This window comes from Rousettus aegyptiacus, unplaced genomic scaffold, assembly GCF_014176215.1.
Source record: "Rousettus aegyptiacus isolate mRouAeg1 unplaced genomic scaffold, mRouAeg1.p scaffold_m13_p_8, whole genome shotgun sequence".
NCBI classification, from domain to species: Eukaryota; Metazoa; Chordata; class Mammalia; order Chiroptera; family Pteropodidae; genus Rousettus; species Rousettus aegyptiacus.
Genome location: NW_023416311.1, coordinates 8,894,055 through 8,917,260, shown reverse-complemented (window position 1 = coordinate 8,917,260; position 23,206 = coordinate 8,894,055). Strand labels below are relative to the sequence as shown.

General features: G+C 52.0%; 1 protein-coding gene across 1 annotated transcript in view; it reads right to left on the bottom strand.

Moving 5' to 3' along the window:
• The window catches only part of EMP2 (epithelial membrane protein 2), a 35,489-nt gene extending 23,145 nt beyond the window's left edge, over positions 1-12,344 (bottom strand). The window contains exon 1 of the mRNA XM_016159679.2: positions 12,221-12,344. The gene's annotated coding sequence lies outside the window, so the exon portion shown is untranslated. The remainder of the gene's footprint in view (positions 1-12,220) is intronic.
• Between the last annotated feature and the right edge of the window lie 10,862 nt (positions 12,345-23,206).

Sequence of the window (23,206 nt, the reverse complement as noted above, 5' to 3'; positions counted from 1 at the left end):
ATGTGCTGAATGAATGACTGAAGGAGCCAGATTTCGAGGAGCTGAAGAAGTAATAAGAACTCAAGAAATGAAGCTAGGCTTTCCTTCCAATAAAAGAAGGAAGAAATATTTATCAAGCACCCGGAGTTCCTTCGCAAAAATGACACTGTGCCCATCCTGAGCCCAGGCCTCGGGAGGCCTCGTGTGCTTCCTTCCACTCTGGCTCTGCCCAGCTCCGTGAACAAGCCCGGCCCAGCCTGCTGGTGGGCGGGGGGCGACATGGAGCAGAGATGAGCTTTTCCAGCCAAAGCCGCCCTAAGTGAGCCAGCCCCCAGCTGACCCACCAGCCGGCCAGACACTTGAGAGAGCCTCACCGAGTCGGCCCATATGGGTCCCCTGCAGCGTCACGAACTAAATAAACGTTTTCTGTGTTAAGCTACTGTATTTCAGGGCGGCGTGTTACACAGCCAGCGCGAACCGATACAGCGGAAACTGCTTTCTGAGGTTCGGAGTTCCTCCGGGACAGAAACTACGTCTTCACATCCCCAGTGGCCTGGGTTACTCAGCACATACTTGCAGAATGGCTGCTAGTTTGGGCAGCTTCTGCAGAAGAGCTAATAACCACCGTTCTGCCAATGACTGCTACCTGACCCCCTCAATTAAAGAGCTCCCTGCTGGCTGCTGTCATCCCAGGAGCTCCCTGTAATTACATCACCTGGCAAACCCACGCCCACCCAGAGAGGGTTGACTGTGGACCTGCAGGCGCACAACAGGTCAGCGTGGAATGAGGCATGTATCAGACTCGGGGTGTTCCCATTCTCACGGCCACTGAGCCTGGAATACTTTTTCCTTCACTGGGCACCTTGTATTAGGGATTTCACTTAAGTGACAAGAGCTGCCACTTTTGTAGACAGAGCCACACCGGACCATAGCCTGTTTCCTCATCTGTAGAATGGGGGTGACAATGGTACGCCTATCTCCTAGGACTGCTGGACAGTAACAGAGCAAGTGGGCTTAGAACGGTGTCTGCAGATGACAGGTACTGTGTACGGGCACCAGTTACCACCAGCGTCACAGCGAGGGAGCTTCCTCGAACCGCCACCCAGGTCCTGCCCCTCTTCCCAGAGGGCCAGGGTTCTCTCCGCCCTCGGGTGGTAGCCACAGAGTAGAAATGAGCCCCAGAGCTGTTTCCAGGGGGCACGAAGTGCCAACAGACAAAAGGCAGCGCAGGGTGTGTGGCTAATTAGGGGACATTTCAGGTGCCGTCCCTTCTGTGCTCACGTTGATGTTTTCCAATTCCGTCATTCTCGCGCCACCTTCAGAATTTCAGGTCTGTGTATCGCCTGCATCACTAGTAACCTACTCACTTTATTTTAAAACTCACGTCTTTACAAAAGAAAACTTTGTATCACGACTGACATGGAAAGTTGGCCTTGCCTGCCATAAATAGGCGGTGCTGGGAAACGAAATACAATGAAAACAGAACAATGTTACAGATTCCGGCTAGGAACTGTGGCTGCCGGAAGCTGTGAGTCCAAGCCGGCTTTCTCTCTGCTGAAACAGGATGTCACACGTGTTTGGGAAGTCTGAAAGACATATTCACTCAAAGCTGTGGGACTTCCTCCTTGGAGGGCTGGAAGGGAATTTAAAAGGGAATGATTTTAAAGGGATTGATTCTATTTTATTTAATGCTGTGTGTCTGGTTCGCCGGAAGAACCTGTAAGTCATTAATTTTATGCGTCAGCCTGGCTGGGCCACTGTGTTTCTGTGAGGATGCTTTTTGGATGAGACGAGCATTTAAATCGGCGGGCTTTGAGAAAAGCAGATGGCCCTCCATAATGTGGATGGGCCTCTTCCTATCACTTTTGTCCTTTTGAATTGGACAAAAAGGCTGACCTTCCCTCTCAAATGGCAACATCGCTTCTTCTAGATCCTGCCAGATGACATATTCTGGACTTGTCAGCCTCCATAATTGCATGAGCCAATTCCTTAAAATAAATCTCTATAGAACACCCACCCTATTGGTTCTGTTCTTGGAGAACCCTGCACAGCACAGCATCTCTCCATCGGGGTACCCAGCCCGCGAACCTGAGAGCTGGCAGGTCATGTCCCTTAACTGGGAGAGTGGGGAGACTGACAGGGAGGGATTCCTGCCACGAAACACTCAAGACGAGCCAGCTGGGGAGCTATCCCCAAGAACATGAAATCATACATTTCCCCACCAGCATGCCCGCAGGCCTGCGAGGTCACCCCGCTAGAAAGAGAGGAAGCCCCAACACCTGCCCCTTCTGACTAGGGCATCTCTGATGATGTCGCATCTGCAGCTATGACACTGTTCAGCTGTGGATCTGGGGGGCTGACCGTACACAATGAGAACTGTGAACTCATCCGGCCTCAGCTGCAAGGTGCCGGATGCCCATGCAGAACCACCTCTGCCCATAGCCTCTGCCTGGGTCATTTTTATAGCATCCGCTGTCCACCTGTATGTACCCCGAGATGGGGGAGCTCGCCGCTTCCCACTACTGAATCTGATTGGGGGGGGGGGTGCTAAACTTTAAAACAAGGTGTTCCAAACCTGTCCCTGCCTACCACCTTCTGAAGTGCCACTGTGGGATGTTACTTCGTCTTCCTCTTTAAATAAACCCACTCTCTAACAGAAATACGCATGTTTTAAAAAGAAATCTTCTGGCTCCCTGGAAATGGAAAATCAGCATCATCTGCCACAAATAGAGATTGATTGTGAAAATAAATAGCTCCCTCGGCCCCAAGGTCCCAAGCTCTGGTTTGACACCATTTGCCGAAGGGCCGAGCTGAAGACCTGCTGTCTGGTGACAGGAAGAACGCTAGAGTCGGAAGCGTCAAGTGTGCCGGCGCCAACGAAGTTGCCCCTGGCGGAGTCAGAACGTTAAAAGACAACTGAAAAGGGAATCACCTTCTCCCTGGAGACGTTCATGTCGTGTCTAGTGCCACCTAAAATCCAGCACTGTGAAACCCATTCTGCAGTAATCCACTCATTCCGATTCTGCCCTCGGTGGGGTCCCCACCCGGGGAGCCCCAGAGCATGTGTCCTCCCTTCCTCCCATCCCCACTGCCCCAGGTCACTCAGCTGGGCCCAGCCTGTCCCAGAACATTTAGTGGGGTCTCGCTTAGACTACCCCCCGACCCCCAGCACCTGCTCAGACCTACCGGCATTCCACCAGTGGAAGCTTAAGAAACCAGGACGGGATCAGGCACTGAATCAGGACAAAGAAATTGGAAGGCTCCTATGTTGCTGGTGGGAATGCAATAACGGTGAAGCCACTTTGGACAACAGCGTGGCGGTCCCCCAAACCATTAAACAGAGAGTTAGCACAGTGATTCCACTCCTCGGTGTGGACCCAAGAGAAATGAAAACACACGTCCAATAAAAACATGCATACGAACGTTTATAGCAGCATTGTTCACGATGGCCAAAAAGTGGAAACAACCCAAGCGTCCACCAGCTTATGAATGGACAAATAAAATGGGTTAGAGCCTTATGATGAGTGTGACGAGGTCATAAAAAGGAACGAGGCACTGACAGGTGCTACGGCATAGGCAAACCCTGAAGACACATGAAGTGAAAGAAGTTAGTCTCGAAAGGCCACGCAGTGTACGATGCTATTTATATGAACTGTCCAGGATAGGCGCGTCTATAAAGACAGAAAGAAGACTGTTGGTTGCTTAGGGCTAAGGAGGATGGCATCTAAAGGGTAGGGGGCTCCTGTGTGAGGTGATGAAAATGTTCCAAAATCTACCGTTGCACATATCTGTGAATATACTAAAATACACTGAATTGTACTCTTGAAACAAACTCATCGAGAGAGAGATTTAAGAAATAAAATGGGGGAGCTCTGAGTTCACAGGGGGCTGGTATTTCAGCACCCCCACCCGCTGGCTCCGATGCCACAGGGACACCTAAGAGCCCTCTGCGGCCCCAGTGTGGGAGGAGGGGAGAAGCCACAGGTCAGGAACCTGGGCCTTGAGCCGGGTCTGAGAGAGGAGCCGGCCCAGCCCATGAGGCCTGAGGGTGACCATGCCACATCCTCGACCCACCGCCCATCCCCTGGGCTGGGGGCTGGGCCAGCCTCTCCCTTTCCAGGATGCCCCAAGGGAGAGTATGTGGCCCTTTTCCCAGACACCTGTCCTAAGTGTACCAAGTATACAGTAGCCGCCACTTGAGGACATGAGGCCATGGATCACCTGGTCCCGGTCCTCACAGAGCACCCGAAAGAACTGTCAGGGACAGGTTAGTACCCCAAACCAGCTTCTTCCCAACAGACCAAGCTTGCTCCCCGCTGAGAGCAGCGGGATGTTTTGCAAGAGCAGCTCTCTCTTTCTAGAAAGTTCTTAGGGCTGTCTGGCTCCTTCTCTTTATCCGGCCTCCACTCCAAGTCCTCTCCTCAGAGGAGCCTTCCTGGACCATCCAATCTAGGTGACCCCCGTCTTACTGTCTTCAAATCACCAGACATCCTCTGTCATAACTGCTCTCGATTCACTTTTTCCTGTCTCATCCTTCTAGGCTGGAAGCTCCCCGCGGGCAGGGATTTCTGCCTGGTTGGTCACTGCTGTGTCCCTGATGCGTGGTGCTGCGCCTGGCACCCAGTGCGAACGCTTCGGGGGCTCTCCCCGCCCAATGCACGCCTCACTGGGGAGCCCCGGAGCCGGCAGGAGGTGAGGGCGGGGGGGACCCCAGCGAGAGGGCCTCTAGATGAGGTCTCAGCACCCTCCCCACACTCCTCCTCGGGGGAGGGGAGGCAGAAGTCCCTAGTTGTCTCCAGGCAAGGGGCTTCTTAAAATTCCCCAGAGAGAGGAGATGGTATGTCCTTAGCGGCCAACACTCACCACAGCTGGGGGGGGGGGGTGGGGGGGTGGGGCACGTCATCCAGTAAGGGGGCCGAGGTGGGACACCAATCACGTCAGCGCCACCCGCATTATCATTTCTGCCCCGTGTATCGCCTGTATTATTTACTACCCAGAACTGTCTGTAAAATGCATCAGGTCAACTCGATAAGTTTTAAATGTGTATCATGCCATAAATGGAAAAATCAGTATCACTTGCCAGGTGATTGACGTTTTAGTAACCCATTTTAGAATAAATATGAGCGTATTACAGTTTTTAGCATGCCCCGCGTGCTACAGAAATCAGTTCTAAATGCCTGCGGGTGGTGTGCAGAGCCTCTTTCGGGCTCTGGCCCTAGAAGAATGTGACCCCGTGTCATGCCGATATAAATGGACGCTGACCACGCCACTTGGGCCAGACTCGGCTCCAGGCAGAGCCAACAGCAGAAGGGAGAGGGAACAGCTGCCCTGGCCCTAGTTCTCTCTCAGGCTCCCCAAACCTCTCCCCTCTCTCCTTCCCAGCCCCGCAGTCTCCAGCTGGCTCCTCACTGGGGTCAGAGCCGAAGACCCCAAGGAGACGCCCTCTCTGTTTCATGTGACAGAGATTTACCGAGCACTTACTGCACACTGGACGCTGCACTGGACTCTGGAGATGCCCTGGCGAACTCAACAGATGGGTCCCTGTACCCGGCGGCCCTCGCCGCGCTTAAAACAAAGACCATCAGGAAGAATGGAACTGAATGCCGTTTAGACGAGGGCGCTCCCGGCTAAAGCAGGATTCCCAGAATGCCCTTCTCCATTCCACATATGCCCGCAATAGAAGAGAATCAAGGTGGCTTGAGCCAGGGTTGGGGTGGGGAGGGTGAGTCTGCTCTCCGTGACAGGGCCGCCGAGGGGAGGACCTGCAGGGCTGGCCTCCAGGACACCCACCGAACATCTGCAGCAAAGGGACTGTCTTGATTCAAAGGACTAGGAGAACACAGATGCCTGTCTTTAAAGAGAGGGGAGGTGACAAGGACAGAGCGAATGCAGCAGGGCCCGTGGGGCCTGCAAGACTTGGATTCAGATCTGAACACAGCCACCGTGCGGTTTTAAGCAAAATTTTTAAGACTCCATTCTTTTCATCTATAGAACAGAGATAATAAGAGTCCTACTTCATAGGGCTGTTACTCGTTTTAAATAAAAGATAAAGGATGTAAAAGCACATGGTCCAGTACTGTCTTAATAATAAAAACAAAATGTTATAAATAATAGCATGGTAATTATCATCCCTACTGATAATAATGCTGGCAAAATCTAAGTGATTCTCTGCTATTCGCAAACGCAAACCTAAAACACGGCTCCAGACCAGGCTTTTATGTGTCTCTGAATTTTCCTCGAAGCCCCAGACTGTCATTCCCAGTGGTTTCCTGGACATGTCTCTGGGGATCTCATGATGGCCCTGTTAACAAACCCCAAATGTACTCGCTGTTGCCCCCTCTTCTCCAGACCACCACGTGTCTGTTTCCAGCATCCCGACGGGAAACCCACTCTGCTCACGAGACGTCCACAGTGGGGACGGTCCACCGGGGCCGGATGGCACCACCTCCTGAGTTAAGCCCTGGATTACCGCACAGCTCTGTCCACGGAGGCTCCGCCATGCAATCGTCTTCTAAAGCTCCCCATCCCCAAACCTGCGGGATGCCTGCTGCCTACTGAACTCAGGGAACGCCATTGTATTAACATCGAACTCCAGGTACACAGGCAACTCATGAACATATTCTCACTCTTATGGATAAGACCGGAATCCCTTTGCCCATTCCCTCCATACCAGTTCCTCTTCCTCCCTCACCAGAGGCGACCACATCCATCTTTTTTGATGTATCCTTCCAGGCATTTTTCTTTGCATATACGTAATACACATGAGTTACAGGAATATACAGGAAATATGTAGGAAGTATAGCTAATTTTTGTTTGTTGCTATGTACACAGCATATTTTCCCACACATTCGTTGCTACCTGCTCCTGTTTTTAATTCAACGACGTCTTACGGCTCTTTCTGTACTGGTACACAGAGACGAGCATGGTTCTTGTTAACTTCTGTAAGATATTCTGTAGGCTGACTGATGAATATTTAGGTTGCTTTTAGGTTACTGCCACTGTTTTCCTCTCTCTCTCCTTTTTTCATCCCACACTGCCGCGTGAACATCACTAGGCCTGCCTCCCTGGCCAGGCTCTCTGGGAGGTAGAAGGAAGCCCCCTCTGCCCTCCGAGCTCGGTCCCCCAGCACTGTCCTCCCTTCAAGAGTCCTGCTCTGCAGGCCAAGTGGACACATGTCACTTCTCAAGCACAACTTCTGCCTACAAACCTTCTGCCCATCTGGAAGCATCACCACTCGGGGAAATTCTAGGAGTCCTACCGAGCCCGCCTCCCATCCTGCAGGTTTAAGGGAACTCTTGCACACCACCTCCATGGGCTGCCCTGCAACCCCATAAATCATGACCCCCCTAAATCTTGGACTCTTCGTCCCCCTTCGCTAGACTGCAACCTCCTCTGAACGAAGGGAAATCCTCCGTTGCCTGCAGCAGCTCACAGCACAGTCACTTAGTCATCCTCATCAAGATGAAAGTGGACAAGCCAGCCTCTGTCTCTGTCTTCCTCTGGTTCAAGCTAGCCACAGACATTCAAGCCACTTCCATGCACATCAATAAACCGACTCCTCCCACCCTCGGAACAACCAACCAGTCAGGTCAATGTCATCCGGGCGGTGCAACAGCCCTCGTGAAAGATGGGGAGACTCCCTCAGTTGAGTGGCAGGCAGGTCGGGGTGGGGAGTTGAACATCAGGGCCCTCTGCAGAAGAAGAGCTTGGCCAGGGAGCTTTCAAGATGATTTGTGTTGTCAAAAGGGGAGCCGGGTTCATCCCGGCCTCCATCATGCCACCTCCCCTAAGGCAGTCACTCTAGGACTAAGATTTTTGCCAAACCCAGTATCACCTGTACTCATTATTTAAATCCTTGAATTATTTTTAAAATGCTTTAAAGTTTAAAACATCGACTTCAGTTTCACCCTACATGAGAGTAGCTGTGAAACTGTAGATTTGTGTGCTATTATTGTTTTTTTTTCCCCCAAATACTAACCAAAGAAAAGACATAATGACTCGCTTCTGTTTTGCATTCAGCTGCGGCCCTTTTAAAACGACCTTATGTATCACCAGTGATAACACGCTTTAGGAAACTGTCATCAGAATACGATGAAGGAGACAACTTTGGGTCATCTTTATTCACTGCGAAATGTTTAAATCAGTTTCATTTTAAGGAAAGACAGTGCTCCAGAGAAATCTGTGATCATCTTTCTCTGAAAGACAAACTACAACTTCTCTATTGGGAAAAATTACTTGATCTTAGACTTATGAGCAGTTTGCAATAAGCGACTCAACTTGTCCATCTCTGCATCCTGCATGGTGATAGCTACGTCACCTCCAAATGTCTCAGGGCGACATCGCCCTGGTGATCCTCTCTGCAGCTCTAGACCCCAGGGTGCTAGGAAGCTTCCAGAAGCCGAAGTCATCCAACCTGTCCGTGGAGGTCAGCAATCTGGGCAACCTCTTTGCCCTGAGCCCCCTGTCAGAGCGACGGAAGCCCAGCTTCTCAAGGAAGGCGAGAGCTCTGGAAATTCAGTTATTCAGGTCAACAACTACTCATCAAGCACTGGAGATACCACGCGAATGAAACCAACGGCGCCTTCGAATGGGAAGATGGTTCTCCTCCCTACATCCTGCGCCAGGGTGGACCGACATCCCCGAGCGTGACAGCTGTGCCTAGGACTGACCAGACACCCAGTGAGAAGTGATCCACTTCCTGAGCACGCCTTCCTTCCTCCTCTCAGCATCCTAGACGTACGACACAGGCCATAAGAATCCCTGGCCCTGCGGACCTGGCCTGGAATCCTGCCACCCACCCCGCAGCCATCGAGCTCCTCGGGGGTGAGTCCTGAGACCCAGATCTAGACCCGGTTCGGCAGCCAACTTGCTGAGTGGCCCCAGGCGAGTCCCTCCACCTCTCTGAGTGTCCCTAGCTGTCAAACTGGGATGTTCTAAGGCTGTTATGCCCCGGAAATTCTCCGATCTTGGCCCGTGGCCGCCCTGGACGCAGAGCGCGCTCACCCGTTCGGGTGTTCACCTAAGGCTGGGCTGCCTGGAGGAGCCCGAGCGACTCTGGTATGACTCTGGTACAGAGCAGCTTCGTCACAGTCACCACCACCAGCCCCCGCCATGGGTATCCGGTTACCAGCCCTGCACTCACACTGGGTGGCCGCTCTGCCTCTGTTATTTTTAGACTCCCCTCTCCTGTCCCTAACAAGAGCCAGATGCATCTGACAATTCCCGCCAAAGTTAGTCCCGCTGAAATTGCAGTCTTTAAGTAACTCCTGCAGGAAGCCAGACTCTACCACTCCAGGGGTGAGAAGGGGAGCCTCCTCTTCCCGCCACCCCACCCCGGCCCCCATCCCTTCCCTGGACAAGCTGAAGCCGACAGCCGAGAGCCAGGCCTCTTGTTCTGCCTTGGGCGGCAGCTGCACTCTTTCCCCGTTCCGGCTGCTGCTGCCAATCGGCAACTTTTCCAAACCCAGTAAGACGGCCCCGAGCCCCTCCTCCCGCAAGGAGACCCCCTCACTGACCTTTAACTGCCTCTCCTGGAAGGGCTCTGCTCCCAGTCCCCATGCCTGGGACCCTACCGCACCTTGGGGTGATGGCTGCCATCACCCCCGTTCGGGAGTTCCCCATGGCTAGAGAGCCCACCCCCACCTGGCCTTAGTCCCTGGAGGCCCCACTTGTCCACCGAGCTGGGCAGGGCAGTGAACACGTCTTGCAACATACACGTAATTTTCTGCTCCCCCCGCCGGGAAGATGGCTGGACTCCTGTCCCCCAAAGAAATCCCGCCGACCGGCCAGCAAGCCACCGCCATTCTATCTGGCCTGGAAAGGCATTCATATCTTTTCGTCTCGACAAACTTCCCTTCCTGGTGGTGTCTGGCGGGGTTGTCTATGATAATGGGCTCTGCCCCCGTCCACGGGGCAGGCTGCAGAGGGCAGGGGCGCCGGCACGTGCCCGGGATGAAAAGCAGGCGACCGGGGCCCCTCTGCGGACCGCCCGCTGCCGAAGGGTTGAGACTGTGCAGTGTGCGCTTGGCTTTAGCTCCTGTGGGGAAGATGTATTGTGAGAGGCAGAGAAAGAAAATGCAGATGAAACGCTGGCTTCCATTCCGGGAAGATTCGGGCCTTAGAAATTACTCGTGTGTGTCGTGTGTGAGGATGGACGTGAGCTGCGTTTGCAATCGGACGCCCTGTGAGCCCCTCGTGAGCTGCACCCCGGTCTGGGGCGCTGCCAGCCAGAGAGGGCACGGCCCCTCCCCTCTGGGTGGGGCAGCGCAGTGTCAACGCCAAGTCTCGCGGCCTGGCCCTGCCCTCACACACCCGCTGGCCACCTCCATGGCTTTCGACACAGGCACCTGTCCCCGGATTTCAGGCCAATCGAAATTTCCACACTGGAAGGACACAGGCGGCTCCAGGCGGTGTGACCTGCTCTCCGCCTCCCGCCCGGACTCTCTCCAATTCCCGGTGGGGTAGAGGTGGCAGATCCAAAACCCTGCAGTGGGAAAACAGGTTCTGCACCTTCCCGCCACCCTCCTGCCCCTCCCTCGGCTGTGGGCTTGGCAGCTGCCAAGGCCCCCGCGGGCATCTGGGCCCTGACTTCCCCAGAAGGGTCTCACCCCACTCCCCGCGGGCATCTCTAAGTGGAGAAAAGGGGAGGGCTTGGGGGGAAGGGAGGGGAGAGGCAGATGGAGGTTCAAAGTCTGGCTCAGTGACCCAGAGACTGACTTGCAGCTCCTGGCCTGGCGAGCGAGAGGCTCCTGGGAACAGTGGAGAGTGTGGGCGCCCCGGCGCACTGCCAAGCGCCCCAGCTCTGCTCTCCATCCTGTCTCTTCCAGACTGCTGGGGAAACCAGGCTTCTGCCCCTTTCCCGTCCCCTTCCTCTTCCTCATCCCAACGCCAAACGCCAGGGAGAGGTGGCCAGCAACGGCGAGTGGCCTCTGGGAGTTCTAACTGATTCCACTGAACACAGAGGTGGCTGGAGAGACTTCTTTTTGAACATTGTGGTAAAATATACATAACATAGTAATTTAACCAATTGTGAGTGTACAATTCGGTGGCATTAAATAGACTCACTATGTCGTACAGTCATCACTACTGTCTATACCCAAAATGTTTCCATCCTGCCCAACAAAAACCTTGCACTCATTAAGCAATAATCCCAGGTCCCCATCCCCCAGCTCCTGGTAACCTCTACTCTACTTTCTGTCCCTATGAATTTGCCTATTGTAGGTTCCTCAGATAAGTGGAATCATACACTCTTTGGGCTGCAGTCGTAAGCCCCTCTCCAAGGCCTTTGCTCTGCCTGTCACTGTTCAGGCTGGTCTCCCCATTTTAGACGCAGATACATTAAAAGATCACACACACACACACCACCCCACAAACACATCTTTGGAGCTAGGAAGGGGGCAGTACCCCTTCCCCCAAACCAGCAACTGGGCTGTCAGCAGTGTTTGAAAGTAAGGAGTGGCCTGGAGGGAGGGCTTTACTCTGTGGGGTCTTCCCCAGGTCCAGGTACCTCGGTTGGGCCCCTATTTACCAGGCCCCCATGTCGGCCCAAATTAGGACCTTCCTAGAGTGTATTTAACACCCGAGATTTGGGAGCGTGTATAGTTGACACCCCAAGCTCTAATCTCCTCTTTCTCCAACCGTGAGTGGGGCCCTCAAAGTCCCGCCAAAGTGGAGAGGGGGGGCCAGGCGTCATCCCAGCAGCGCTTTGAGGCTCCTCCATCGCGCCAGACCCAAGAAAGTCGCTCCTCGCCGCTGGGGGGCGCAACCAACCGAGCCCCCGCCCGGGCCGAGAAGGGCGCGCTGCTCCAGATGACCCACTGACCCGGCCTGGGCGCAGCCCGTCCCGTCCGCTCGCTGGAGCTGGGAACTGTGCGCCGAGGTGCCGGGGACCCTCCTGGGACTAGGGGACCTGGCATGCAGCTGGCGGAGGCGAAGAAAACCGCCCTGACTCCTCCCCAAACTTTTCCCGCCCGCCCCGGCGCACTAGGCGAAGGAAGCTATCCCGGGGTGGGGAGGTGGAATTCGGGGTCCGAGTGAGCGCGGCGCCGGTGGGAAGCCAGTGCCCTCATAATCTAGCGGAAGAAGGATGAAGTTTCGGCCGGGAGGGGTGCCCCCCACGAACTGCAGGGACCCCCCCCCCGGGGCCCAGTACCTACAGGGCCCGCGCCCCCGCTGCCCCCGCGCACGTTGCCCGCTGCCCCCCAACTTATGCGCGCGGCCCGCAAACGCGACCCCAACTCACCCGGCGCTGGCGGCTGGACCGACGGATGGGCTGGGGCGCGAGGCGAGGCCACCGGGCTGTTTTGAAGCTCTGGGCTGGGACTGCGCGCCCGCCCTCCTCCCTCTCGGTGGTGCGGAGCCTCCTCCCCACGTACCCCTCCTTTCCCCGATCCCGCCTCCCGGGGCGTGATGTCAGGGGCCGGGAGAGAGGAGTGGGAGGGGCCGCGGGAGGCGGGTGGGGTACACCCGAGCGAAGGGTCGGAGCCTTCGGGGCGCCCCCAGCCCCCGCCCGCCTCTCTGCGCTGTCCCGCCAAGTTTGGGGCGGAATCAGTAGAGGAGCTGGGGAAAGCGCTCGCCCTTACGGGTTCCCCGCTCGCTCGCCTCTCCTCTCCCCTCTCCTCTCCTCCCCTTCCTTCTCTTCCCCAGGGTCCGGGTTAAGAACAGCGTTCTGCCCTGGAATGCGACGCCTGTTTAGGACCCCTTCTCCGGCTCTTGTCCTTAGTCTTTACTGCTTTAGTTGCCTTTTCTGGAAATAGAAGTCACATAGGACCGCTTTCCTTGCGCTGTTGTGAGACCCGAAAATGAGAATATATGCATAGTGCCTGGCGCAGAGTAGGCGCTCAATCCATGTGAGCTACTGTTATTTTTATTATCTGGCGTGGGGTCCTGGCCTTGGTGGGAGTCGGCAGGGCAACCAGGAACCCAGTCTGACCTTTGAACCCACAGTCCTAGAATTTATTATCCGGGGATATGACCTAAAAAGACAAGGAACTGCCTTTCTTTCCAGCCTTAGTTTCCCCACCTGGAAACTGAGAAGGCTGATCTGCCTGGAGGCTTTGCGAGGGATGGAGAAGGAGGCCAGAGGGGTCTGAGCCCCATCTGTGGGGAGGAAGAGGAAGGGAAAGGAGAATTTAGTGTATTAAAAAATTGAAGAAATTCCAAATCAGGGCTACAACGGTATATGTTTAAGCTTGTAACAGGTTAATGTTATTTGCACACAACCAGAAATACAAGGCAATAGACTTGTGCCACTAATAAGAGAATCAGAAAGCCTTGTAAGGAATACTAATTTATTGCTCAGTAGCTGGACCAGCTGGGACTCCATGTTTGACCGTTCGGATGCCTGTCTTTTTTGAATTGGGAGCTCTGTAAGAGGACAGCCTTCTGGGTCCAAATTCCAGATCCTTAGGAGGCTGGAGACCCCCTCCAAAGGGCCACCCTCCCTCCCGCCCCTCGGGGCCTGAGGTTCCCAGCTGGTCCGACGATCAACCTGTCACACCTCTTTTAATTTTGAAATTTTAGAGCTAATCAAGAGTCTCATCTCCCAAGCAAGAGATTCTTTGTAGAGCTGGAGGGGGGGGGTGGGCAGAAAGGTGTTCATTTGAACTGAGGAGGAGACCCGTAAGAAAGAGGAGGAGAGTGAGATCTGGCTGCTACAGAGGAGGGCCAGGCGTGGCCCACTCACCAGCAGGGACAGCCCCTGCCTGTCCATGGCCATCTGGAGGACAGAGAGAACCCACAAGGCTCTCTGAGCATGTACAGTCCCAGTGGGGCTGGGGCAGGTCTGCCATTTGCTGAGCACTTAACCGTGTATCAGTTACTTTATAAACATTACCTTTAACAGAACACGACAGCTCGTGAAGATACTGAAGCTCTGAAAATCTATCCAAGAAACTTACCCAAAAGCTCTGTGTGAGGGATGGAGCACAAGTCAGAACCTAGACCCACTGCAGCAAACCGTACTCTCCTCTTCCCATTATAGAGCTATTTACCAAATGATGACCATGGTCAAGCCATTATTTCTGCCATATCCACATGCCACCGGAACTAGCATTCACTTAATATTTCCCTTTAAATCAACTCTGTTTATTTAACTATATTTATTTTAAAAGGAAGCCCTATATTATTATGGTAAACAGGAAACCAATGCCATCTACCAGAAATAGAAGACAAACTCACAAATCTAAACACTGCCCAAAGAAAACAGTGTTAGTTCATTCTAGCCAGATACTACTGTTGCCGGAAAGAGCCCGTGAACCTGAGGTCCAGGGTCTATTAAAAAGGGAGATGGGCAGGTGCGAGAGAGGTGTTGGAGACACGCTAGCCCAGGACACTTTCTCTTTCTTGTAATCAGAACTATCGCAAGATCACTGGAAAAGGGAATTAACTGCCTTCTCGGTCTGGGATTCAAAGCTAGGCGACACTTTCTCCTTCTGTCACCTAAATCACCTCCCGTGTGCCCGCTGGTGGGGTGGGCCCCACACTGGGAAGAACCTGGCCAGACACCAAGTTGCCTCTCCAGGACCCAGAGAAAGGAATGGATGGATTGCTGCGCGCTCTCTCTCTCTCTCTCTCTCTCTCTCTCTCTCTCTCTCTCTCTCTCTCTCTCGTTTCAAAACCCTCTCCAGGGCCCCGCCTCCCCATGCCATTCACCTGCTAGGTGTGCCTCTTCGTTTTCTCTCTTTAAATATCCACCTATCTCTCCAGTAAGACTGGAGCAGAAATCTGCCTTCTACCTACTCGTATCCCCTCTCCTGGTGTTTCAAGAATAAACTTGAAACCTCAGCATCATGTGGGGGAGAAGTAAGGGTGTGTCTGATTAAATTCTGGGTCCCAGTTCTTCATCGTTTCACAGTAACGTATACATTCACACTCCAGATGAAACCTCATGACGACTGGAGCAACCTTGCCCCTTCGCCTTGGGCTAGGCCATATGACTGGCTTTGGCCAATGAGATATTAGCAGACTTAACACACACAAAGGTCTGGAAGGTGTTTTGGGGGGGGGGGGCTTGCCCTCTTGTGCTTTTGCCATTTCTATAAGCAGAATATGCCTCGGGTGGCCCACGAGCCCCAGGAAAATGAAAGACGTGGGGATCAGAACTACGCTAGGTGACCTGTAGAACTTCCATCTGGGACACAGAGCTGCTCCAGCCCAGCGGTGGACACGTGAATGAGAAACGCATGTCTATTGCTGCATGTCACTGAGGCATCATGGTTGTTTGTTTCACAGCAGTAGCTGGTCAATAAAAGGATCATCTCATATGGGGAGGGAGGGAGGACTGTAAGAAAGGCATCTGAAGGCATGGAAAGCCGTGGAGAAGGCTCAGGGGTTGGTTCAGGGTTGGGCAGAGAAGGTAATTGAGAACTCGGTGATTTCCCGTGTGTCCTTCCTGGCTTGAACGTTGTAAGGTTCTTCCAGTTTCTTACGACTTGCTACTGTTGACTCTTTCCTATCTCAGAAGCAATGACTAAGGGTGTCCACGTCTGGGGCAAATCTGATCCCAAATTGGAATTGTAGTAGAATATGTAATGGAAAAGAATACGTGGACCCTTGTCAAGAAGAATGGAGATCGAAAAGAATCCATACAGTCGTGATTGAGATAGACCAAATGCAAGCATGATTCAGCCACAGAAACCTGGTTTTGGTTGGGGGGTCAGTTCCATCTTGACAGATGTCAGAGGCTTTACTCACTTCCATTCCATAACCACTTCCTTTGAAAACAAATGAGTGGGCGGGCTGCTCAGATGGCACCCATGTGAGCCTACCTCCTGGGGTTCATGCTCTTGTGTACACCCCCTCCCCTTGAGAGTAGGCTGAATGTAACAACTGGCTTTCAATGAATAGAATCGGGCAAAAATGATGGATGTCACTTTCGTGATGAAGTTATAAAAACTGACTTCCGTCTCATTAGCAGACTCTCTATTGCCTTCTAGCTTCGCGGCTTTTGTCATGTGAGCTGCCGTGTTAGGCCCACGTGGCAAAGGATGGAGGGAAGCTCTGGCCAATAGCAAGGCAGGAAGTGAGGCCTTCAGTCCAGCAGCCCCCGAGGACCAGAATGCTGCCAACAACCAATGAGCTGAGAAGCAGCTCTTTGTCCAGTGGAGCCTCAGATGAGACCCTCGTTCTGGCCAAGGCCTCGATGGAAGCCTTGTGAGAGGCCCCGAGGCAGAGGATCTAGATAAGCCAGGTCCAAATTCCTGACCCACCCAAACTGTGAGTTAACAAATGTGTGTTGCTTTAAGCTGCTAATTTGGGGCCAATTTGTTAACGCAGCAATCAATAACTAATACAGAAACAAAGAAAAAAATGAATCTCCATTGGCTGTAATGGGGGTAGGGCTGGGTTCTAGTTGTGGCTTTTGTGTGAGTCACAATAGGCTAGATTATGCCATGATTAACAAATGATTCCAAAATTCCTCTGTCTTACAACATAATAAATGTTGCTATATCTTGCTCATCTACTATGCCCATTATGGGTTGATTGTGACCATGTGACCATATCATCTTTACTTTAGGACGTGGGCTAATGGAGCAGCCTCTACATGGACCACTGCTGGTGGAAAATGAAGAGGATGAACCACACATGGGCTGTTAAAAGCTTCTGCATGCTCATGTTTCATTGGCAAAGCAAGTCATGAAGCCGAGTAGCAAAAAATCTCCCGCTAGCTATGTTATCTTGGCAAATCACTTTGATTTTGGCTTACAGCTCTAAATGCTTCTGGATATAAGAATATAGCAAGCACAGTCAAAGGCCTCACAAGCAGCATTTCTCTTGGCTACTCTTCCAGATATGAAGCAGGATCCTCCAAACCAAAGGCCCTGCCATCAGCACTTCTAGGCATGGCTCTGCGGGCCGCCCATCCTGCCGCGAGAGACGCAGCTGGGAAAGCCCCTAGTGCCCGCTGCATGAAGAAGCAAGACATCTGAATTCTTGGAGTGGGATCTGGAAAATATGCTCTCTTGAGACCATTTCCTCCTTGTCGCCCTCCTCCACAGACGGGGCTGGGGGGCGGGATGGAGACAACAGTTTCCAGCAGAGAAACACTCCCACTTAAAGCTGGGAGCTCTGGGTCTCATCGCTCCTCCCTGTCATAAAACTTCCTGCAAGTACGAGAAGAGTTCACAACAGTAATCACCAAAGTCACGGCCACAGAATTCCCAAAGCTCTTGAGATACGGCCCATGATGCTGCATTAGGCTTTCATGTCTTTTAAAGATAACACACGTAATGAAGGCAAGGGTACAGGGAGTAGAACGAATCTCAGGGGTGGTGTCTGGGTTTTTCCCGTTATGGAAATGTTTGGCATGCTGACCCCAAACATCTGGCTGCTTGACTGTAGTTCCCCGTTTTCATCGGGAGGTTTGGCACCACAAGGGACAGAGCTTCCGAGCGCTCCCAGATTTCAAGTTCCCCGAAACACAGTCAGAAAGAGTAACAGAAAGTAGCACAGTTTGCTCCTACCAGCATCATTACAAGCGTCTGGAGCCCAGGAAGGGCCCTGGGATGTTCTTGGCAAGTCTCAGAAGTCCTCAAGTATTTCCCAGTGTGGCAAGGCGGGGAGAGGCCAGCGCTCCTGGCCCATCTTCTGAAAAGGGACAGGGAAGAAAAAGAAGTCCCTGTTACTAAAACTGTCCCTTGAGGCACTCTCATTTTCCTGGGATCTTAAGCATAATCATAAATAAGAGCATCCTTTGTACTTTTCTAAATACTTTTAATTACTCCCCCTGCTAAAAAATCCTTCCTTCCTTTCTTCCTGACTTCCTTCCTTCCTTCCTTCCTTCCTTCTTTCCTTCCTTCCTTCCTTCTTTCCTTCCTTCTTCCCTCCCTCTCTCCCTCCCTCCCTCCCTTCCTTCCTTCTTGCCAAGCAATCACTCAGGGAAATGATATTTTCCCAATTATTCATTTAACTTTACTTGATATGAATCTCCCATATACCACACACTGCTTAAGCGAAGCAGTGAACAAACTTGTCAAAAAACCCTTGATCTCATGGAACTTACTAACCAACAATGGTCAGTTCTACTCATTATTCTGCTTGACACTGACACGGGTTTGGCTCGGTTTGGTTTGCCAAGATTCCTGGGTATCTTTGTGGGTTGTGTCTTAGGCTATAAGACCACAGAAATATCCCTGTAAGCTGGGTGACCCTGGGCCCAGCCAGGCAACGCCGGCCTCGGGACTCAGGCCAAACTCACAAATGCTTATGAATCTTGGGGTATGAGGAAGAATGTCTTTCTTCTCTTTCTACTGGAAGTCACACACACACACACACACTCTCTCTCTCTCTCTCTCTCTCTCTCTCTCTCTCTCATGGTCCCACAGTTCAAAATTCAAAGAATGACAGGGCAGGTAGGAGCTGGGGAGACAGACATTCTTGTGCATTCCAGGCTTCGAAGGAGGCTCTCGATCTTAAAGTCCTCATCCCTGAGCAGTCTGGGATGCCCCGCTCACATGGGGTTATGGCCCCTTCAGACATGCTCCTTTCTGTTCACCCTCGTTTGCCATCCCCCGTAACATCCCCTGAGAGGTGGTGGCCCAGGACAAGGCAGCCTCGCCCTCCACACTCTGGCCTCTGCCTCCAGCAGCCAGCACGGGGTAGGTGCTCGGTAGAGGGGGTTTTTCGCCCATTAATACTGTTTACGATCCGTAATTATATTTTTTAAATGCTTCATTCGTGTGCTGTCCTACTCATTGTCTTCATTCCCCAACAGAACACAAGATCCGAGAATGCAGAGGCCACCCCTGTCTTTCCCATGGCTTTGTCGCCGGTGCCTGACACACAGTGGGTGATCGCTCAGGGTTCCCGCGAGTCTTTACTGTGCCTTTACGAAAGTTAGAAAAGGTGCCCCTTCCAAACAGATGACTTGGAAAAAGGTGTCCTTTCAGGGCACACAGCTTGGCATCAACACGGCACCTTTGTGAAAAGGAAAAAAGAAAATGTCCCTTCTTCCAGGCAAATATAATCCCAAGCCAGGCGCATGGCTTGGTGAACAGTCTGTAGGTGACACCCCCTCTGCCCCCCGCTGGGAACTCTTGTACCATCTGCAAACTCTGCGACAAGAGATGGGACCAATAAACAGTTGGTGAATGAATTAATGAATGATGTGCAAGTCTCTGGGGATGTGTGGCGGTTTCAAAACGTGTGCAAATTCTTTGACAGCCAGTTGAGAGCTGAGGCTCATTGACTGGTGTGCAGTCGACCAAGAGAAGACGGTTGGAGCGATGCTTTGTGACTTCCAAGGCCAGAAACGGCCAGGATCTGCCTGGTTCTCTGGGCTGGGAAGACAGCGATGGGCAAAAACAAACACAGCTCATGCCCTCGTGGAGTTTACAGGCCGAGGGGGTGGACTTTCACCGGGATGGCCGTAGCCTTCATCACTCGAAGTGGGATATTTTGAGAGTGCTATTCATAATGGCAGTGGGACAATAATCGTTACTAGGAACCGTCCTAGGGACATGGAAACACAACCACACCACCCCCGCTAGAATGAAGGAAGGAAGGAAGGAAGGAAGGAAGGAAGGAAGGAAGGAAGGAAGGAAGGAAGGAAGGAAGGAATCGCTCAACTCGGGGTGAACGTGTCACCATGACAGGTATGTTATGAAGGAAGAGGAAGCCAGTGCTATACGAGCCTGCAGTAAGGAGAGCTGACCCAGACAGAGACAGCAGGGAGGGCTTCCTGGAGGAAGTGTTGCTGGAACTTAGGCTTGAGGCCTGAATGATAATTAGGAGCTGGCGTGGCAAGGGGGAAGGGAGAGGGCCCCAGGTGGAGGAAGCAGCACTTGGTTCAAAGGCCTTCTGAGTGGAAATGTGATGGGTAGAAGGGTCTAAAAAAAAGCTCGTGTGGCTAGAAAGAAGACAGCAAGGTTGAGGCTGGGGAAGAGGGTTGGGGGCATCATTCCCCCAACTGTACAAGCACCATTCCTCATTGCTCTAACCTGCTGAAGACATCGTCTGAGAGCGAGGGAAACAGATGTTCAGTTGTTACATCAAAGGAAGCAGCATTTTTTTTACCAGCATCTATCCTTGTTTAAGGCTTCCACTGTTAGAGGTTTGAGGTTACACGACATACTTTATGCTCATAACCTGATGTGGCTAGAGGGCTGGTATTACATTCATATCATCAGAAGAAAAGAAAATGTGATGTGTTTTATATTTGGCAATAAAGGGATGACCAGTTCTTGTTCCTCAGAGAATGGACATTGGAAGTCAAACACCCTTTGCATTCCAAATTAGGGTCTCAAACATTTTGTAATTTTCATTTAAATTGTGAGGAAGCTTGGAGCTATTGGTTAATCTATCTTCCAATACACTGTTTCATGTAGCACTGAATAAACGATGCAAGCTGTTGTTGGATGAAGGACCAGCTAATAGCTCTGCTAGTGGATGATTTATTTTTCTTCAATAAAGTCACACAAACAAACAAACAAAAAAGTAGCAACATGGTCTGATTGACAGCTGTGGGAAGAAAGTTAAGAAGGGTGAGAGTGGGCTCTGGCAGAGAAATTAGAAAGTGAGAAATGACAGTATTTTAGGATGCAAAATTCCACTCATACCTTGGAATGACGTGGGTCTTAGAGAATAACCCAAAAGGAGACCCAGAAGTCCTTTCAGGGAGATGTATATAAAAAAATAACATTGTATAGAAGTCTGAAGAGGCTGGGGCTCAGATGAAATGGGCCCTTCTCTGGGGGCCAAATGTGCAGGGCGTGGTCTGGTCCACGGGAGGGTCTGAGGGTACAGATGTTTTCTAAAGAGCTGGGGATGGGCGACCAGTTGGCTAGATTCAGGGACTCAGAAAGGGTAACCAAGCAGCTTCTATGTGGGCCGCACTTTGATGGTGGCTTTGTTGGCAAGAAGAGCATCAAAGGGGAAGGAGTGGCACCCTTGGGCACCTAGTCACTGTGAGGTCTCACGTATCTACTCTACTATCTGGCTTCCAAAGGGATTTGGGGCAGCCGATGATCAAAGACACACACACAATAGAGCTGACACAAAAGGAAATAAAAACTCTGCAGAATGAGGAGGAAGCAAATATATGAGCCCAGAGGTTTTGAAAGGTGAAAGCCGTATGAATCATCTGCGGAGTCGATGAACCATGCAAATTCCTGGGCTTTGCTTCCGGAGGTGTTGGAACCATAGGTCTGGGCTACGGCCAGGGACTCTGCCTGTTTAATAAGCTCTTTCCCCAATTACAAAGTGATGCTGACGCCTGTGGTGTGTGGACTGCATTTAGGGAAACGCTGTATTTGACCTTTAACCAAACGCGGTCGTAGTCATTGAGCATCACATTTGATGCTGGATTTCTTGATACCCTGGGCATATGGTCGAGTTGACACCTTGGCTGATGGAGGGCCACCTTACAGAGATGGGCCGCTGGGGAGCACTGTCAGCTCAGCTGAACTACCTTGTCCTGCAGTTGCATCTCTACTGCTAGAGACGGCTTTGTGCGAGTTCTTGAGTGAGGTAGGGGACAGGTATTGTCCGCAAGGCAATGGGAGGCACCCACTGCTAGAAGAGCCAGCCCAGGTGTGTTAAACTGCTGGGATGTGCATGGTGAACTTGGCATTGAGAAGGGAGACAAGCTGGTGAGGCCAAGGTTAACTCTTCCAGGCTTGGGACAGCCCATCTTCTTGCCGAGAGAGATCCTGGCCAGGTGGGTGGGAACATCTCTGTTGAGCTCCCCTGGGTCTAGAGAAGCCAGGTGCTATAGTCTGTGATACCGCTGAAAGCCCGGTGTGCTCTACTCTGCCGAGTTGCTGGAGTGCCATTAATTCTGTGCTCCTTGCCATTTGTTCTAACTCTTTATTGATCCTTTCTTGGGCTGCAATAGCCCCTTCCTTGCTTCTGAAAAGCTTGAAACCTCTCCTAGGTGTTAAACAATGAGAAAAGGGACAGTGGATGTTGGGATGGGTGGTCGAATACACTAGACTTTACCTAGGTCACTGCTGCCTAAAGTGTGGTCCACGGGCCAGAAGCATCACTACGCCCTGGGAATTTGTGAAAAATGCAAACTCTCAGGCCCTACCAGATTTATTGAATCAGAATCTGCATTTTAACAAAATCTCCGGGTAAATCACACGCGTGTTAAAGTTTAGAAGGGCTGCGGTCCTTATGTCTTCATCCAACACCTACTTATCAAGTACCCCCCCGCCCCCAAGGGCCAGGCCCCATACCAGGTGCTGGGAGATGAATGAAATATGGATAAATAAAAATGACATGGTCTCCTACCCACTCACTGGAGGGTACAATTTGGTGGAGGATCCGTGCGATAAAGAAGTAAAGAAACAAAGAAACACATAATTACAAGCTGTGGCAACTGCAATTAAGGAAATGAAAAAACATCAGTTATCACGGTATTTGAAAAGTTGTAAGACAAACAGCAGATTTGCAGAGGGAGTCGTGGCAGACAGAAGAGTCGTGGGGATCGAAGGGGTAAGGTCTCTCTGAGGGGGTGTCTTTTAAGCTTGGAAGGTGGAGGACCCTTGAAGATGGAATTGGAAGATTCTAGAATGGATGCCAGAGTCTTGCCCAGGATCACACAGTGCGTTGGAACCTGGAGTGTCAGAGCTCAGGTTGCAAGGTCTTGGAAGAGTGTTAGTTCAGCCCTTCCCCACACAGCTGTAGGGTCCTCCTCGACTCACCCCAGTTCAGCATGGCCCCGAACCACCTATGCCGAGCTTACTCCTTGCTCCAAGATCATAAAAGTGTATTAGACACTGGTCCTGGGGCTTATTCCAGGGCCTCCTTTGAGGGAGATTCCAGATTTGGGGGCCAAAAAGCTGGCAAATGAGCCTTTGCCTTAAGATTAAGTAAGGAGATGTTTTGTTTTGTTTTGTTTATTCTTGAAATAGTCTCTACATGTTCTCGCTCCCACGGGTGCTAACCACCAGATCCTGCTACATGGCAGAGACCCACGACATCTGTTGAAGTCTTCGCATGAGCCAGCTCCCGAGTCAGCAGCATCAGTATCACCCAGGAGCTTATTAAAAATGCAGCATCTCGGGCCCCACCCAGACCTGCTGAATCAGACTCTGCATTTGAACAGGATCCCCAGGTGTGTATGCACACCAAACTGAGAAGCCCGACGCCATGAGGTCACGGAGGGCTCAGTCCACATGCTGGGATCCCAGGAGGTGGCTTCAGGTGGTCAGGTCCAAGCAGATCAGTAGAGTCAAGCACTGGCCTGGGGAATTTCAAGACACTCGGCTGTCATGCAAAGGTCTAG